At 36.6% G+C, this 18,097-nt stretch overlaps 1 pseudogene; it reads right to left on the bottom strand.

Annotated features, from left to right (window-relative positions):
• The window catches only part of LOC116154397 (large ribosomal subunit protein uL1-like), a 119,185-nt pseudogene that overhangs the window by 39,294 nt on the left and 61,794 nt on the right, over positions 1 to 18,097 (bottom strand).

The raw sequence follows: 18,097 nt of genomic DNA, 5'->3' as shown, positions 1-18,097 counted from the left end.
TTATTTTCTAAGTAAATCACTTCGAATTTCAGTCTCCTGTTTTGCAAAACAAAGAAAAGTATTATCAGTAGTAGCTACACCAAAGATTTTAGAGGATAAACAAATGAAAGATGAATATGAAAGCACTTTCAAACTTGAAGTTTGACACAATACACATGACTGTTGTTGTGGTCCTTACCACCATTACCCCTCAATTCTTCACTCGGGTTTTAGATTCCTTCTCCTACTCTGTGTAATGCATATCCTGTGGGCACCCAGGCTCAGCAGTCACTGATCCTTATAAGAGTTCGTGTTCCAGTCAAAGAAAGTATCAAATGGAGGACATTTCAGCGTATTTTTTTTGACATGTCTAATTCAATGTTTTACATGTGAAAATATTGAGGCCTACAGATTTGGAGTTACTTTGTCAAGTCTTTTTCATATCAGAACACTAAGGATGATAGTTCTGATTTTTTAAAAAAAGTTTATCATATGTCAGATATGCACTCGTGAGAATGTTGTTTCTAAACTCTGTCTGCTCTTTCTTTCGTACTTGTGAACAAACATGTCAAAAAAGGGTTATTAGAAAGCCTGAGTCACAGTTCCAGATTGGTATGATTGCTCCTGTTGCAAGGGGAGTGTCTGCTGTCTGGGTGGGTTTTTAGAGCTTAATCCCAAAGCCCTACCTTACATTTGTTTGAGATAGCCCTGACCTTTTTACTTTCTGCAAACACACTAGGCTTCAACAAAAATTGCCATATACAAGTCAAGAAATCTGCTCAACACTGATAGAATATTTTGGCTGGTAATCTGTAATCACAGAGGGTATTCATTGCTGTATCTAAATCTAATCAACCATAGAATGAAAGGAAAGACCTTAAGACCTAAGAAAACCTTAGAATAATATAAACTATGTCTTCCATTTTACAGAAACACAAATTGAGACCAAGAAATATTATTTTGCCCCAAGGAAGTTTGAAATTATGGTAAAATATCACCCTCATCTACTAATGCATAATGCTAATCAGTTTTTACTTCATATGCTCCTAATTAAAAAAAAAAAAAGGCTTCCCTACAAAGTACACTTTCATATTCAAAGCCAGCTTTGCACAAAGAGAAGTTAACAGGCTGCTAATCCCTCCTCTAATGTGCATTAGCAGACTGACAAGACATCTGAAGGAACTGAGCAGGATCTGATGTGAGTGTTCTGAGGCAGTCTTTCACTTTACTCAGAACTCAACCTTAACCCTATTTCTCAGGAAACTAGTCAAATTGCTTTTAGATCCACACCCTAATTATTATGCTAATTTAGGTTTCTGTTTTATTTATACTACCCATTTCTTAATGTCAAAAAATAAAAAGAAAGTTCAGATTTCACCATATTCTGTATTTCAAAATAATAAGATTATTGTATCAAGTGACTTAAATGCCATGAATGAAAACAGGTTTTCCAGGGTATTATTTTGTATTACTTTCAGTGGAATTTTCTTTAACATGATGCATGCTACAAAGACCTGCTCTTAGGTCACAAATAAAATATACAGTGGATTATTAAACAGTCAAAGAAGGAACAATGCACAAAGGTATTGCATATGGGAAATCAGCAAACAAATAAAATGTCAGCTCTGCCAGCAGCCAACACATAGATAAAGACAAGTGTTCACTAGGAGGAAAAATAGTTTTGAATCATGACAATTGTGTAAAAATTCAATAATGCAAGAGCCTTTCTCCAAATAAGAAGTAGATGTGATTTGTCATGCTTTTTACCTTTAAAGCTATTTTTTGGCACACTGTAGAAAAATAAATATATTTCAAAAATGAAAGTGATCAACCATCAAATGTATTTTCTGATACGAAAGTGTACACAAGAACTTTTTTTGTAGTGGAGGATAAGCATTATGATCTGGATTTTACTTTATGCCTAAAGAAAACCCATTTTAGTAAATCAGCAGTGAATGATGCTTGGTTTGTTACATTTTTAAGTGAAATTAAATAATATTCATAATAATGAAATCTTCATATGAAAGGCTTTGCAATAGTGGAACTTATTTTATATGTTATGAGGAAAAAAAGAAATATGTAGTCAACATAAAAATAGTTCTTAGTATTAACAATATTGAGGTACCGTCATATATCTTTTTTACTTTTTTTCTTCCTTCCCCATCCTCTTGTAGATATGTACTTAAGCCTATTAAAAAAATACATATTTCTTTTTTTATATGGTGTTTACAACAAATACACATATTATTTTCAAGTCATATTATTTTATACCCAGTAAAGCCTAATTAACAGGATAAAAATGTGAGATTCCTTGTCAGCCAAAGATCATTTTCCACATTCTTCCTATATAATTACTATGATAAGCAAATCTTGTAAAATTTTAAAAATGCATGAAGGTGTATCAAACTAGGAGTTTATAACTAGGTGTCTATAACAAGTTGCACAGATGCCAGAATACAGGCCTGGTGAATTAACACTATTAGCAACCTTAATTAGAGAAAACTAAATTTAGTGCCCAAATATACAACTCAAGAAAAAGAAGGTAAAAATGAACATTCCCAGACTTTTTCTCACTCTTGAAACCAATGAGAGCAAAGGTTATTTTGATTCCTATCTGAACCAGAGAGCTTACATTTTGTTCATTAAACCACACTGAATATAATATTTCATTAGCTCTTTGACACCAAGGATATTACAGAGTTGGGGAGTTGAGATTTACTACTAAATAATATATAGGGTTAAATACTACTAATACAAATGTTGCAACAGGTACACAAGTTAACTACTAAATACAAATTACTAACTTCATAGGACAGGTTTCTCCCTTGGGCACCCATCATCTGGGGAGCCCAGGGATGTGGTGGACTTAATCAGGGACTGCAAGGATGGAAATCCTGGAACAGGGGAAAAGGGTAGGAGACGGCAAAGGGAACAAACTGGGCAAACAGTGGAATATGAAGTGGCTTCGATTCTAGCCATTTGGTGCCAGTAATTAGAGAACAATGAAGGAGATACAGTTAAAAAGATCATTTGGGCAAGAATGAGATTGATTAATTCAATGCCTGATCACTAAAGGCTTGATGAATTCAACTGATGATTATTTCACCCTAAACGTGCATTCCGTACACAAGCAGAAAATGTATCTAAAGATCTCCCTTAACATTTTTCATGTATTTCCTTCTTAGTGGGGCTAAATTATTCAATGGCTACAAGTTATAATTCTCAACTATCATAACCAAGTTTCCTACTAGTGAACAGTGTGTGTTCTTGTTTTTCTTTCCACAATACAAGGAGTTTCAAATCCCAGCACCATCTGCACTGTTTAGAAAGATTTTATTTTCCTTTTTACCAGGTGATCAGGATAGCTTTGTTATTGCAATTCGTCATGCATTTTCTGCTTTCAATACTTGGTCCCCACTGCGCTGAAGTCTTAGCTCCCTGAGCCCAAAGCCTAACTTTAACACAAATGACATGTTAATGATTAGTGAAAACACAAAGCAGGGGGTTAATGACCATAACTGAAATTATGGACTTCACTTCCATCAGCTCAGCAGAGTCTGAAACATCCAAAGAAAGCTCAGAAAAGAGGTTCTGCTAACGCAGCTGCTCCTAAACATGAGGGCAGCTTAGCATTAACTTTCAATGAACCACAGCTCTCGTGGGGAAACTCACCACTCTTAAGTCCACTGGGATGTGCTGCTCCCTGTGGACTTCAGACAATTCCCTATTACTCAGATACCAGCTGGGTGCCTAATGAACAGTTAGGTTTTCATTTACGAGATGCTTGGAAGATAACAGAGGACAGAGCCCAGTAAAGATTCTTATTTGTATCTGTGAGGTGATTACAGTCACTTCAGAAGGAGATAAGTGGTGATTTGGAGCAGGGAGATGGCACCTTTCTATCTACTCCCTACTCTAGGCCTCCTCAGAAATACCTTACTTCTAACAGAATCGTGATCATACCACTCTCTTTCTTAAAACTATTCAATGGCTCATTATTGCTCTTAAGATAAAGACTGAGTTTCTTAATGTGTTCTTGTCTCCTGCCTGGTTTGGCCCCAGATGACCTCTCCAGCGTCAAGTCACATTGAGATTCCCACATCTGTTCTCTACACTCCAGGCAGAGTGACCTTGCTGGGTCCTGCCACAGGGCCTTTGCACTTATTGCTCCAGCTTTCTGAAATGCTCTTCCTCTTTCCTCAGATATCTTAGCTCACATTTATCCTTAGGAAAGTTCTGATCCAGTTAAATTAAATTAAATGCTTCCTAGAGATGCAATTAGAACATCATATAATTCATTTACATGTATTTGCATAATTATTTTTTAATGACTGTCTCCCTCTCTAGATGATAAGTTCTAAGAAATCAGGTGGGTAAGAAATGCTCACCTTTGGATAACCAATCATTGATAGGCAAACAGACGACACATTAAACATTTATGAAATGAAAAGATATATAGGAGAAATAGAAGCATAGCACTGAAAATTGCTATACACAGAGAGATACATTGGTATGTGTAAACACACACACATACAGTAGTTTTACAACTCTGAAGGCTATTAGAACACAGAAATGAAGCACAGGACTGTAAAAGGTCAGTAGGTCTTTCATGAAGACAGATAAAAAAGCCAAGGAAAGAGAACTGAACAGAAAGAAAAACACATAGGAAAAAAAATCCAGAATCATACAAAATTCTTTTACACTGACCATACAGCCTACGTTTACACAAAATAAAATAATAAACACATAATTACTAAATTATACTGTTATAGCTAAACCTGTGAAATGGAAATAGCATCATGATACAAAGACTTAATGCACCCTGTGCTTGAAGATTACTTAAAAAAAAAAAAGTCTGTTAGCTTTCTTTGACAGAAGAAAGTAAAACTGTGCTTTCTCCTGACTGTAGATAAACTTAAGAATTATTTGCAGCTAAAAATTCTTAAGTGTTCTTACAAGTAGATAAGCCACCAACATCACAGGTGATGATAATTTGAGGTTATGATCATAATCTTGGTCTTTTTTTTTCCCCAGGGAAAGATTCATGACAGCTGTGTGCTAGCATATAGCAGGTATGTGCTGCATCTCAAACACCCCTACTTCACTTTCTTCTAGCATCAAGGACAAATTTAATTTGTAGACCCTGTCCTCTTCACCTCTAAGCTGACGGGAATAAAAGAGCCAATTTCAAATGGATTTTCAGCTTTCAAAATATGAAAGCATATAAGATATACTCTAAAAAACTTGATTTCAGAATATTGCTTCATACTAACAATACTTAATATTTTTAAATGTCAAATTGTTTTCTACTTCTCACTAAATATAAATAGACAGCCAACAGAAAAGGAAAATCACCATTAAAATGTGTGCTCTGCAGTATCAGACATTCACAAGATACTATGAACATAGGCATAGGCGTTTAAATAAATACTAGTAGCAATGGAAAGACTATTTGATTTTCTTAGGTTGAAACTGAGTTATATTTACAAAGTAAAAACAAGGATTTCCACTGATAAATTTCAAAAGGCTTAATTACTCCCTGTATCATATTATTGATATACATATATAGTTTTGATTGACATGTAGAACACAGAATTTTTGTCATTTTCAATTTTGAGAATTACTCAGGTTACTAGAATGGTAAATCAGAACTTAGAATATGTTTTGTTTTTTTTTTTTAAACTGTATACCTAGACTTTGGGCTGCTCAAGTGTAGTTAGAGTCTTACTTAACTTTTACGTCACATCTCTAAATAAAGTAAGTGGCACTAACAGCTGTAACAAACAACATCAAAATCTCAGAGCCTTACCAAAACACAAGTTTGTTTCTTGCTTACAAAAACCCAGCGCAGATGCTGCTGGGTTGGCAGATGCTGGGGTGACACTGAAGGGTGGGCCTCCTCTCCTGTAAGGGGTGACCTAGGGATCCTGTTCTTGGTATCAGCACCCCAAGTGACCTCCAAGATGGCTGCAAAAAGAGAAGAGCAGATGAAGAGTTGTGTGTGGGTACATGAGAGATTTCAATGAATCATATCTTGAAGTGGCACATATCATCTTCCTGGCCAGAATTTAGTTCTAGAGCCTCGCCCAAATACAAGGGGCTTGGAAAATGTAATTTAGCTTTGCGACCAGACCCTAAAAAGAGGAGGGGAAAAATGCTGATGAGCAGTCTCGGAAATTTCAGTCTCCCTTCCTTCCTCCCTTCCTTCCTTCGGAAATAAGAAATTATTCACGTAAATTTGTGGACAGAAGGGAAAACATTCGAATACCATTTAATTTTACATTTTCTTCCCTTCTAGCCCCTGGAACTTTTTTTTTTTCTATAGTAAATAAATGTAACTGCACCCTCACTTTCTTCACAGGATACTTCTTTCGTTTCTTGCCTTACATGAAATCAGACTGTCTTTTGAGGATATCACTTCCCTGGAGCCTTCTTGAGTGGAGGCTACTAGTTCTTCTCTGTCCCACCCATCCATGAGTCCCAAGTTAGGAACTCCACCTCTCTGATTTCTTATGCCACGTTTAAACCACTGCTTCTCCAATTTCCAATGAAAACTCTTCTTTTAAAGTCCCATCACCAGGCTATGCCACCGCCTTTCCTCAAGTTAACAAAATCCTAAGCCACTCTACCTTTACTACGGTCTTCCTCCCAAGTCTTCAGGAGACTCCAGCATCCCTGTCATAGAGTTTATGAGCCTCGATGTCTTTCCCTTCATAATCCGGAGCCCCTTCTCTCTACTCTGAACCGGGGTCTCATTATCTATAGTCACACTTAAAATTGCTTCACCCCTGAAACCTTTAAGAGCAGTTAATACCCCGTTCTTCCTTTGGCCTAGTGTCCTCACTTCCGATTCCACTCTGCCCATGCACTGACTTCTGGAGCTCCTCAGTACTTTTCAAAATACCATTTTTTCTTGCCTCTCTATAATCCCACTTTTTACTCCCATTCTTTCTCTAACCACCCTAAACTCCATTAACCTATCCAGCTTCTTGATCCCTTTACCTTTTTCCTCCTTCCTTTTCACCAATTCTACTTCCCAAACTCTGAACCAATCCAGCTGTCCACTGTTTCTGATTTGTGGTTAGTGATCGTGGAGGAAACCCATTTGTTCGAGGTGAGCATAGATCCATGGCCTTCAGCTTAGGAACAATTTAACATGGCTGTAACCGTTTTCTATTGCTGTGTAATGGAGTAATACAGCTAAGAACCATACACAATACCCATTTATTATCTCAAAGTTCTCAGGGTCATAAAAGTTTAGGCAGGCTTGGTTAAGTTCTCTGTGTAAAGTCTCACAAAGCTGCAACTAGGTGATGACCAGGATGGGCTCTGATCTGAAGGCTCTGGGGGAAGAATTTTCTTCCAAGCTCATTCAGATCAATGGGAGGACGCCACTCCTCTCAGTTGTAGGACTGAGGGCCCTATTTCCTTGCAGGGTGTTAGCGCAAGGCTGCTTGCAGCTATTAGAGGCCACATGCATTTCTCATTAAATAGCTCCATCTTCAAAGCCAGCTATGGCTTGTTGAATTCTTCTCGTACTTCAGATCCCTGTGAGTCTTGTGCACCAGCCTAGGAAACACTCCAGGTGAAAAAGGCTCACCTTTTAAGGCCTATCCAGATCATCTCTGTATCTTAGTCAACTGACTCAGGCCTTTAATTATGTCTTCAAAATCCCCTGACAGCAGTACCTAAACTAGTGTTGGACTGAGTGACCAGGAAACAGTCATGGTGCCTTGAGGGACAGTGTTTGGAGTTCGGCTTACCACCATAGCTCTGGTTGGCTCCAAAAACTCTGCTCCCAGACAGCTCTTCCAACCTGCCCAACGCCCCTATCTACCAGTGCGCCTCCTTATTCTCAGAACTAACCTTTTGCCTCTCCTTTTTCTGTACAGAGGAAATAGAAGTCAGTAGTTGAAGAGATGCCCACCAAAATTCTTGCCTAGTACTTGAAAACTACATAAATTATTTTTTCAGGGTTCAAAATATCCTAACCCCAACCAACCAGACTCTTATCCCTTCACGTTCTCCCTGAGTGGTAACACTCTACCTACTAAGCTCCCTCTCAATTAAATGCTTTCACCTGCGCGCTCTACCACTTCTTTTTACCAAGTTTCCCCTTTATTTCCTTTCTGTTTATAAACATATTCAACTTTCACATAAATAAAAACAAAGATAAAACAAAACAAATCCTTTTTATCTTTTCATCTCTCTCCAGCTATTGCTCCTTTTCTCTCCCTCCTTTCTTTGTCTGCATTCTCTGTTTCAATGTCTGCAGTATTGCCTAAGTTACTATTTCTTCTCCTGTAATTTCACTACTGCCTGGATCACTTCCCCCTCTTTGGTGAAGAAGTTCTTTATAAGGCTGTTAATGCCCCTTTAGTCCACAACTAGTGGCTGCCCTTTAATACTTTTCATGGAAGACTTCTCTATGGCACTTGAAAATATCGATTATTCCTTGCCTTCTGAAACACTCTTTTCTGTAGTTTCCAGGATGAAGTTTGCTACTTTCCTCTTTATACTGTGGAGAGGCATCAAACAAAACAAATAATTAGGGATAGGATACAATCTGACAAGTCAGGGATTTCTTCTAGTGAATATACTTACAATATAACTCTCTCTTTAGTTGACCCTGATACAAAACTTGGAATGTTTATGGTATCAAAGATCGAAATAAACAACATCTTTTACAGTTAACAAAGCTAATTTCCTAGATGACTATGTTTCCTGTTAGATCAACTTTCAGACTTTTATTATTCCTGAGTCTTCTGGATACTAAATTGTCATGATGCTGCAGTGTCAAGAACGTGACCTCATGCAAGGCACATTATGATTGGAGGGTAGGGAATGACTCCCAGGACCTCATCTCCGAATCTTTGTCACTGAGCCTCTGGTCAGGCCACTCTTACTTGGTTATTTTCATGGGCAGCTCTTCAGCATTCTCTGTCATTGTTTCTAGAGGTCCTTTCCTAGGCCCTCATATCTCTTTTTACTTAAAAACAATTTTGTAAGATGATCTCACTCACTTCCATGGGTTTTTAACTATCCCTATATCATTGAAATTTCTAATATCAGTATCTCTCTTTTGAGTTCAAAATCCCTATAATTCCTACTCATGCTGGACACATTCACATAAATATCCCACATATGACTACAATTAAACAGTCTTGAAGTTGAACATTGTCTCCTCTGGGTCCTGTGGTCTCTCTTTTGGTGAATGCCATTCCCATCTATGAAGTTTACCAAGCTACAAACCTGGAAGACTTTCCTGGTTCCTTCGCGTCATCACCTGGATCACCCCAATCACCAAGTCCTCTTAATTCTTACCCTTACATAGCACCCAGATTATATTCTCCTCTCTGTTTGCACGGCCCCTGAATTGATCTGGACCTTCACCACTTCTGGCCCTGACTACCTTCACTTGTCATTGCTGGTCTCACCCCCAGGACTCTCCAACCAAGTCTCCTCTCAGCACTAAAGGGTCATTTCCAAAGGGCAATCTTCTCAAGTCACTCATTTTCTTAAAAATGTTCAGTGTTTCTTCAACGGCCTTCAAGGTAAGCCCTTCATTTGTAGCCAACATACAGCCTATCCTGACCTGCCCCTGATCATGATCCAGTCTCACCCCTCACCAGCGCCTCCCTCAGGAATACTGCTGTCTCTCTGACAGTGACTTGGAAGAGACATAGTATTCTCTCACATCTCTGGGCTTTTTCACTCATTTCTCCCTTTGGAGGCTAGATTGTACCCTCTCTTTAAGATCCCATAGCATTTGACAGAGTTGGCTTTTTCAAACATTTTCTTCCCTTGCCCTTGGGGCACCACACTTTATTTTCTTCTTGGTATTTACCACTATGTGACACTGTAGGACACATTTGTAGTTTTACTTACTTATTGTTTACCTATCCCACTGGAATTTTTGATTCATGAAGGCAGAAACTTTAATTTGTTCACTGCTTTCAGCTCAATGCCTAGAATAGTACCTGGAACACAGTAACACCCTTCCCTCCTCCCAGACATGTAGGGCACACAGACAGGAGCACAAGGAAGAAGGCAGGGAGTTGGACAAGTGCATCTGCCTCTGGAAGCCAGCACACATTGTTCAGCTGAGAAGCCAGGGAACAGTTTCAAAGAACTTTAGATAATAATGTCTAAGTTTTCAAAATTCTAGGAATAGAGATTCAGTAAGAGGAATAACTGTGTTCTCTCTGCCCTAAAATATCATTTAGCTCCATTGCTTCATTAGCTTCACACTTATGATCTCTCCACCCAAGTATGGTCCTTGTAGAAATTGTGAAGTGGATACTTTTGTTGTTTGACATCCTCCCCCCACCTTCTCTGTCTGTGCTCTATTCCTGCTCTACCTGCCCTCAGACACCGGCCTTGAGGAGTGTTCCCCAGGAATTATCCTCAGCCAGGTGTCATGGTTGAAAAGAATCTGATAAATTGATGTTTCTACTTCTACTAGCATTTGTATTTGAATGTAGAATGTAGGACTTTTAAAGACCCAAAATCTATCAAGTATCAAAGGAATCATAATGGAAAATATGCAATCTTTAAAATGGTGTTACAATTACTGGCAATGAAAACAGTTCATAGTATATTGCTAAGGGAAAAAGTGTTTCAAAAGAATATGTACAGTACATTATTGTTTCCATCTTTTCTTTAAATGTAGTTTATATAAGTGTTTAACTGAAGTATGTAGGAAATGACTAGGTCAAATAACTAATATTTCCCTCATTAAAGCATTTTAATTCCAAAGAACTTATTTAACAAAGACATTCTAGTACAAAAGAAAATGTGCATATATTATAGGAAAACTTTTTTTTAATATAAATACAATGAGATGCAACTGAGGAATATGTTACGTATTTGTCATAGTTTGTATTAGTCAAAACCATCTGGTTGTAATTGAGTATTTTATTTAGTGATATAAACACAAAACACTCATTTTTGTAAAGGGGAAAATTACCAAAGGTCACACACATACACAAAAAAAGACCTTTACAAATGGAGCAAGTAAATGGAAGAGCTGGTAAGGGGAAAAAATGTAATCCTCTCAAAATTAATCTATAAGGTCAATATGCTTACAACCAATATTATAACTAGATTTTTCATGAAATAAATATGACAAGCTCTATCAAAATTCATACTGATGAATTAATGTCCAAAAATAGCTAATATAATTCTGAAAAATGTAAGAAGGGGAGTTTGCCCTATCATATTTCCAAAATTATTATTAAGCTAAAGGAATATAACAATGTAACCATTTCATTTTCTGTATAAGAAAAAATAAGAAAATAATTATTTTTCTGTGGTGGACTTTTAGAATAATTGACACACGGGAAAGGGAAGGTGACAGGTCTCTGCATGCCCCCTTTTATTACACTCTATGACCAAAGTATGTTACATTTCATTCCAAATGCCTGAACTATCAAACAAACATATCACTGGCTTTTATATATTTGGTTTGGGGCCTGTCCCTGTACTTGCCTACATCTTCTAATAACTTGGAGGCTATTGGGGAATATGTGAAATTCACTTAAAAAGTGCTCAATCCAAATATATTAATAACAACAAAATAATGATTTACCTATTTTTGAAGAAACCATATAAATGAGTGTCCCAGAGTATACAGGTTTTATTATACTCTCCCTATTTTCCAAAGATGATGTATTTCTTGATGGTTCAACTGTTTTCTAGCTAGCAATATTCCTTTAATATAGCCACTGCCAAAATCCCGGACAAGGTGCCTCCCACCCTCCCCCACCCCTGGCCGCAGTTCTGTTACCGCCACCTGAACCCTACATCTTCCTAGCACTCTGGGTTACATCCCCAGTGAGAGCTGGTGGCAGGAGGGAAAGGAGCGGAAGGAGGGGTCAACATCTCAGTATCCCTCCACTCTCCATCTCTCTACCACAGACCTGAGACTTTTAGGCAGCGCCTGAAGCTCACCTATCTCTTCATCCCATTTCCTCACCAACTTCACTCTGACTTGCTTTTCTTTACAAAAATGCCCCAAGGGTCTAAATATGATTTTCCCCTGAGAAGAATTTTAGTTTGTTTCTTTGTGTACTGTAGGTATGACATCTAGGTGAAAAATACAGAGAAGAGTTAAGAGTCACACAGAGGCCCTCTTACTGGTTGTATGTTTTGTATTTTTTTCCCTAGCGGTAAAATAAACACGATAAAACAGCAAAGCTAAGAAAACCTCTAGAAGGTATTCTCTTGGGGGAGGGTATAGCTCAAGTGGTAGAGCAGATGCTTAGCATGCAGGAGGTCCTGGGTTCACTTCCCAGTGCCCGCTTGAAAAATAAATAAATCTAATTACCTCCCCACCCAAGTAAAATACACAAATAACACAGTAATAAATAAAGTTTAAAAAAATTCCCTTACTTTCTTTAAGAGTGTTCTCTTTTCATTAGTGATGAAAAGTCAGGAAAAGGTTTATGAAATTGTGTACAAAAAGGAGAACCTCCCATTGGAAGCAACAGGTGGAGACAGAGGCACATTATCTTACCTTTATGGAGGTGGGAAAGGAGTCAAAGGAAACATTAGAGCAATTATATCATGAACAGTGATGTGAACAGAGTCTCTTTTTATTTGAGTTTAATTTTCTTGGAAATGTGACCTGGTAGAATCTCGCAAATGAATTGATTCAGGCAAACAATATTAATAGTACTATTCTTCTATTTTATGGGAACATTGTTTCCTATAGATTAACTATGGAAACAGAAAGAATTACTACGGGAACTACTTTGTTGATAATGTTGTATTGGGAATGTGTGGTAGAGGCAGGATATTATCCTGCTCACTATCAGGGAAATGGGGAGCATTTTATTTTTTGTTTCCAGTTGAATTGTCTACAATATCTATAATGCTACTTGAACTACTTTGATTTCTTATTTTTTCACCTGAACAGATTTCCTGTCGTGCTGTTTATATTTATCTTTAATTTTTGGTTATTTGTTTCTAACCCATATTCTCTACCTTCATTTCTATTGTTATGATTACAGGATCATGTCTCCTATCAAAGGGCCGGACAACCAGTGTGCTGGACTTCATTCCCTTTTCCCTTCTCCAAGAACTATCTGTCTCTTTTTCTGTTAAAAATTTCTCTCTCACTTTGGAGATTATTCCCATGACCATACACATATATCCTCATTACTCTTCTGTTAACACACAACACACACACACATTCTCTCTCTCTCTCTCTCTCTCCCCCGACACCTGCCTTGGCCCCGTATCCCCATCCAATTATTTTTCCATTTTTTTAATACACTGTTACAGCAAAACTTATTTCACCATCTAATTTTACATCTCACTTACATCTTCAAATCACATTAAAGCTTCTATTTCCACCACTTGAGAAAATCCCCAAAGACTTCCATGTTGCCACAAATCACTGGTCACATTTCTGTCTTCATCTTAATCAATCTCATGCCAAAGTTTTATAGAGTTGACCCTATTCCTTCTATTTTAGAGTCTTTCAATATTTGGCTTCAGTGACATCCTATTCCTGGTTTTTTTTCCCCCTTTAATCTCTATAATCACTTCCTCCTGGGCTCCTTTGCTGGAGCCTGTTTGACCTCTACCTGTGGTGCCCAAGGCCTTCGTGATGCACACCCTTCACTTCTTTGGCCACATCTATTTCTGTATCATCTTATCAAATCTTATGACCTTAAATACAATTTATATTCTTCATAATGTCAACATAGTATTTCTAACACTAATCTTTCCTGAGAATGCCAGATTAAAATACCCAGCTATTTACTTAAAAAGCTTTAATTTGTTGTCCAATTCAGTGCTTCTCAAACTTTCTGTGTCAAATTTTTTTTAATTTAAAATTTTTTTTTAAATTTCTAAATTCATTATAGACCAATAGTTTTGTAAAAGTCAATGAAAATAAACTAGAAAAATAAAATAAAGAAAAAGCACATAAAAAATACAAGCCACCCCCCTTTTAAAATTACATCCAAAAGACCTAAGATTACATTTCAATAAGTGTAATTAGAACAAGAAAAGCATAGGAAAAAAGAATTCCAAAAACTATACATTGTATTTATCAAATGTGTGCAGATAGGTGATTAATAGACAGTTGCTTCAACACTCGTGATTTTTACTCTGAAATTATCATAATCAAAAATTAAGAGTGAAATAGTGATTCCTCACATTAAATTTCCTACTAGTAGACTTTGAACATACAAGTATATCACTATTTAAAATTTTTAACTTGACAAATAAGCTTGCCTCTTAACTAGTCTATTTTAGATTGACGACAATTCTGTCAGCAGATTATACATATGTTATATATTATATTAGATACTATATATACATTTTATTGTCTGCTTTAATAATATTCAATATAGAAACCAGTCTCACAGACATAGGCTGATGAAAATGGAAAAAGATAACTTAAAAGTGATTTCAGAAAGCTCACAATATTTACTTTTAACTTTCATTCAAAATAATGCTAGTGATGATATAGTTTCAAAATTCATCTTCAATCTTTCATCAGTAACCAATTCCAATAATTTGTCCTACAAAGCAATAACATTCAAATTCTTCTGGCAAAAAAATGGATTTCAAATTTGTACCTTTCTGGGTTACAACCAAGTTTAAACTATCACATGTTGTCATGTGTTCTTACAGTGCATAATCAGTATGTAGCTGGTGACCTGGGCAACTCACTATGTGAACTTGACAGCAGAAAAGCTGGCCAACACACAGTTAAATGTGACAGGTTTACTTACCACATGATTGGATATCACAGCACTGTCAAGTTGCTATAAACGTATCTAAATTCTTCCTTCTGATTTCTGTACTTATCCTGTCACTAACTGATAAGTAATTCATGGGCCAGTTTTGATCTAATATACATCTCAAACTTAATATAGCCAAAAACGAACTCATGATTTACCAAACCACAGTAGATTTTATCCCCACCATTCCCATTTATTAAACAGTATCACTGTCCACCCAGTTGAAAGTATTAACACCAAAATTATAGATGTTATTCTTTTTCTTATTTTTAAAGTAAAAATTACAAGAAGTAGCATGCCTTGGGAAGAGACATTAAGGAACAGATTAAACATAGGTCAGTAAACCATCTATCTGATAAAGACTGTAGCTACAGCAGTATTTTTTGATCATACAGCTCTTAAGAAAAGTCTTATTTTCAGAATAACGTATTGTATTAGTTTCTTACTGCTCCTTTAACAAATTACCACCAACTTAGTGTCTTAAAACAATACAAAATTAGTATCTTACAGTTTTGAGGTCAAAGGTCCAAAACTGGTCTTCACTGATCTAAAATCAACGGATTAACAGGGCTGCATTCTTTCTGAAGGCTCTAGGGGAGAATAAATTTCTGTTTTTTCCATCTTCTAGGGGCTGCTTACATTCCTTCCTTGGATTATGGTTCCTTCTTCCATCTCCAAAGCCATCAGTTTAGCATCATCAATCCCCTCTCTGCCTCTGATTTGGTTGTCACATCATCCTTCCCTCTTTCACCCTTTTGTCTCCCTCTTGTAAGGACTCTTGTGGTTACATTGGTCTTACCCAGATAATCCACCATAATCTCTTCATCTCAATATGCTTAATTTAATTGCATCTGCAAAGTCCCTTTTGTCATGTAAACTAATATATTCACAGGCTCTGGGGATAAGGACAGATATCTTTGGGACCATTATTCCATCTACCACACATAGTTTAACTAAAACTCTACCAAAGCCTGCCCAAAAAATTCCACCAAAAGTTTAGCATCTGCAAAAAGAAAAATCAGAAAATTTTCTCTTTGGTAAATCTTCTACTAAAATCAGAGAAACCCAAAAATGTTCATTTCAAATATTAATGGATATATCAGTTTTTACTAAATGATTTATTAGTAATGCTCAGTTTTATTAAAACATTTTATATAATAATCTATAATATAATTACTTCTATGTGAAGGTACAACAATATGTATTGAAATAAAAATAAAATCAATTAGGCTGCTATTTCTGAAAAACTGTGAAAAACTTAAACAAACCCAAGACAAAGTATTCAAGATAAAATAGGTATATTCCCATACATTCAAAAAGAGAGTGCAACTACCATGTTTTATGAATAAACACCTACATTTTGGCAACATAGGGGCTTGAGAACATTAACTCTATTTCCAGTACAATTTATTTCATTGCTAATAAAACTCATGAGTTATACTGGATGCTGGAAATATGATCTGTGGAGTGGGCATGGTTAACTGATTCTGTAGGGAATCATTTATTTTTTGGAGCTTTACAGATAAACTGGTGCACTTTCAGGTCCTCGTATTTAAGCATCTTCTCACTCCCAGAGGCAGCTGCAGTGCTCCCCCCACTAAGTTCCTGGTGACTGACACAAATCAAAGGACCCTAGGAGCTGGGTTGCCACTGTTTCTGAAGCAACCTGCCAGAAAACCAGCACAGAGCCACCTAGGAATTATTCTCGATTTTACTCCCTCCACCCAAGCTATCTATCAGCATTCTATTTCCAAATCATATTGACATTCTGAGTCCATCTGTTTCTCTCCATTACTACTTTTACTATTCTTGTGAAATCATCATCATTCCTGACCATGATTACTGCAATAGTCCTTAGTACTCACCCCCCTTCCATTTTTGCCTTTCTAAAGTTCGTTCTCTACACAGCATCCATATGAAGCTTTTAAAAAAGCAAATCAAACACAAAACTATAAAACTCCCAGAAAATAACATAGGAGAAAATCTCAATGACCTTAATTAGGACAATGCCTTCTTAGATACAGTACCAAAGCCATGACACATGAAAGAAATCATTGATAAACTGGACTTCTTTAAAATTAAAAATTTCTGCTCTGCAAAAGGCACTGTCAAGGAAATGAGAAGACAAGCCACAAACGGGGAAAAAAAAAAACACTTGCAAAGAAATATCTGGTAAGGACTTTAATGAAAATATACTTTCCTAAAATTCAACAATAAGAAAATGAAAAGCCTGATTAAAAAGTGGGCAAAGACCTCAATAGATACCTCATCAAAAAAGGTACACAGATGGCAAACAAGACTATGAAAAGATGTTCCACATCACATGCCACTAGGGAATTGCAAATTGACACAAAAATGAGATACTACTACAAACCTATCTGAATGGCCCAAATCCAAAACCCTGGCAACACCAAGGCTAGAGAGGATGTGGAGCCAACAGAAATTCTCATTCATTGCTGGTGGGAATGCAAAATGGTAGATACTCTGGAAGGCAGTTTGGCAGTTTTTTTTTTTTTTACAAATCAAACATAACTCTCACCATACAACCCATCAATTATGCTCCTTGGTATTTGCCCAAATAAATTGAAAACATATGTCCACACAAAAGCCTGCATATGAATGTTTTTAGCCACTTCTTCATAATTGTCACAACTTGGAAGCCAGATGTCTTTCAGTAGGTGAATGGATAAATAAACTATGGGGCATCCAGACAATGGAGTGTTATTCATGGCTAGAAAGTGAGCTATCAAGCCATGAAAAGGCATGGAAGAAACTTGAAATACATGTTATCAAGTGAAAATAGCCAATCTGAAAAAGAATTATACTGTATAATTATAACTATATGACATTCTGGAATAGGCAACACTACGAAGACAGTAAAAGATTATCGATTGTCAGGGGCTGGAGGGGAAGAAGGGATGAGTTCGTGGGGCACGGGGGACTTTTAGGGCAGTGAAACTATTTTGCATGATACTATAATGGTAAATATATGTCATTACACGTTTGTCAGAATCCATAGACTCTGTAACACCAGGAGTGAACCCTAATGTAAACTATGGACTTTGGCTGATAATGATGTATCAACCTAGGTTCACTGATTGTAACAAATGTAGCATGCTGGTGAGAGACGCTGTTATCTGGAGAGGCTGTGTATGTATCAGGGTAGGACGTATATGGGAACTCTGTACTTTCCACTCAATTTTGCTGTGAATGTAAAGCCGCTCTAAAAACTGAAATATATTTCTTAAAAAAATAGCAGTAATAAAATTTTAAATACAAAAAATAAAAAATTAAAATAATTAAAATAAAATTGTAAAATAAAATGAAATGTATAAGATGAAAACGAAGTGAAAATAAAA

Source organism: Camelus dromedarius, chromosome 2, assembly GCF_036321535.1.
Source record: "Camelus dromedarius isolate mCamDro1 chromosome 2, mCamDro1.pat, whole genome shotgun sequence".
In the NCBI taxonomy this organism is placed as follows: Eukaryota; Metazoa; Chordata; class Mammalia; order Artiodactyla; family Camelidae; genus Camelus; species Camelus dromedarius.
The sequence above is the reverse complement of the archived record's forward strand: the minus strand, read 5'-3'. Positions and strand labels throughout refer to the sequence as shown.